The sequence below is a fragment of the Sus scrofa genome, chromosome 6 (genome assembly GCF_000003025.6).
Source record: "Sus scrofa isolate TJ Tabasco breed Duroc chromosome 6, Sscrofa11.1, whole genome shotgun sequence".
Taxonomy (NCBI): domain Eukaryota; kingdom Metazoa; phylum Chordata; class Mammalia; order Artiodactyla; family Suidae; genus Sus; species Sus scrofa.
In genome coordinates, this window is record NC_010448.4 from 152,579,347 (window position 1) to 152,581,945 (window position 2,599).

Here is a 2,599-nt window from a genome sequence, read left to right on the forward strand (position 1 = left end):
TCTGCCTCCTTCCTGCTTCCTTCCTTAGGTGGGGATTTGCTTCTGGCCTGTTGAGATGGTCTGGGTCAAAGTCTTGCCAAATGGTCAGTAAGAGTTAGAAGTTAGACCCGTTGCAGCCTCAGAGGTTGGCCAGAAAGAATGTCATGCTTGGTAGCACTGTGTAGGCTTCTCCTGCTTCTGCTTCAGATTAGCCCTCATTAAGCAGGGTAGGTGGTGTCCTGACTTATAGGCAGGTTTCTATGGAGAAACAGTTTCACTTGTTCACCTAAGAAAACAAGACTTTGACCTTGATCCAGGACGAAGGAGAGTGTGACCACAACTAACCAAATCTTGAAAAGCAGATTTGGGGAATTAATGTAAATATTTTCTGTCTTTAAGCTGCCCCCTTACCTTACATCCTCTCAGGGATTTATTCCTAAGGTCCACATTGGAGTTAAAATATGGTGGTTGTAATCTTTTCTTAAAAATTGATTGCCAGCTTTTGAAAGACAAGCATTTCAAGCCTAAAGTTAACTGAGCCATGGTAGAAAATTTTATAGCAAAAACTAGAAATGATAGAATCCTGCTCAATCCTCCTTCATGTGGTCCCAGTTGGAAAAAATGGTCATAAACTGTAGAGCCGGATACCAGTGACAGTTCATGGAGGGTTTTTTTTTTTTTTTCATTCTTTTATTTTTAAATTTTTCACCATAGTTGCTTTACAATGTTCTGTCAATTTCTACTGTACAGCAAAGTGACCCAGTTATACACACACACATATATATATTTTCTTTCTCATAATATCTTCCATCATATTCCTGCCATGCTGTACAGCAGGATCTCGTTGGTTATTCACTTCAAATGCAAATGCATCTACTAACCACAACTCCCAGTCCATCCCACTCCTTTTTCCCCTCCCTCTTGGCAAACACAAGTCTGTTTTCTATGCCATGAATTGGTTTTTGTTTGTGTTCTATAGATAGGTTCATTTGTGCAGTATATTAGATCCCAGGTATGTGGTATCATATGGCATTTGTCTTTCTCTTTCTGACTTACTTAGTATGAGAATCTCTAGTTCCAATGTTGCTGCAAATGGCATTATTTTGTTCTTTTTTATGGCTGACTAGTATTCCTTTGTGTATAGGCACCACATCTTCTTAATCCATTCATCTGTCAGTGGACATTTAGGTTGTTTCCATGTCGTGGCTATAGTGAATAGTGTTGCAGTGAATTTAGGAGTGCATGTATCGTTTTGAATGAAAGTTTTGTGAGGCCATATGCCTAGGAGTGGGACTGATGAATCCTATGGTAGTTCTATATTTAGTTTTCTGAAGTACCTCCCTACTGTTTTAGATAGCGGTTATACCAATTTACATTCCCACCAACAGTGTGGAAGATTCCCGTTTCTCCACACCCTCTCCAGCATTTGTTATTTATAGACTTATTAATGATAGCCATTGTAACTGGTGTCAGGTGGTACCTCATTGTAGTTTTGATTCACCTTTCTCTAATAATTTGTGATGATCATTTTTTCATGTGCCTCTTGGCCATCTGTATGTCTGCTTTGGAGAAATGTCTATTTAGGTTTTCTGCCCATTTTTTATTTTTATTTTATTTATTTATTTTTTGCTGTTGAGTCATATGAGTTGTTTGTATATTTGGAGAGATTAAGCCCTTTTCTGTTGCATCATTTGCAACTATTTTCTCCCATTCTGTAGATTGTCTTTTTTTTTTTTTAAGTTCTCCTTTGTTGTGCAAGAGATTGTAAATTTGATTAGGTCCATTTGCTTATTTTGATTTTTATTTCTATTGCCTTGGGAGACCTATGAAAACATTTGTACATTTAATGTCAGAGAATGTTTTGCCTCTGTTCTCTTCTAGCAATTTTATGGTATCTTGTCTTTTGTTTAAATCTTTAAGCTATTTTGAGTTTATTTTTGTGCATGGTCTGAGGTGTGTTCCAGTTGTATTGATTTACATGCAGCTCTACAGTTTTCCAAACACCATTTGCTGAAGAAATTCCTCCCTTCTTTGTTGAAGATTAATTGACCAAAGTGTCTCAGTTTATTTCTGTGTTCTCCGCTCTGTGCCATTGGTCTGTATATCTGTTTTTGTACCAGTGTCCTGATTACTGTAGCTTTGTAATATTTTCTGAAGTCTTGGAGAGATGTACCTCCTGCTTCATTTTTTTTCCCCCTCAGGATTGCTTTGGCAATTCTGGGTCTTTTATTTTTCCATATGAATTTTTGGATTATTTGTTCTAGTTCTGTGAAAAATGTCATGGGTAATTTGATAGGGATTGTGTTAATTCTGTAGATTGCTTTGAGTAGTATGGCCATTTTAATGTTATAATTTCTTCTAATCCAGAAGCATAGAATATTTTCCCATTTCTTTGAATCCTCTTTAATTTCCTTGATTAATGTTTTATAGTCCTCAGCACATAAGTCTTTCACTTCCTTGGTCAGGTTTATTCCTAGGTATTTAATTTTACAGAGTGTAATTTTAAACATATTATATTTTTATATTATTTTCCTGATATTTCATTATTAGCATACAGAAATGCCACTGATTTCTGAATGTTAATCTTGTATCCTTCTTCTTTGCTGAATTCATTGATCAG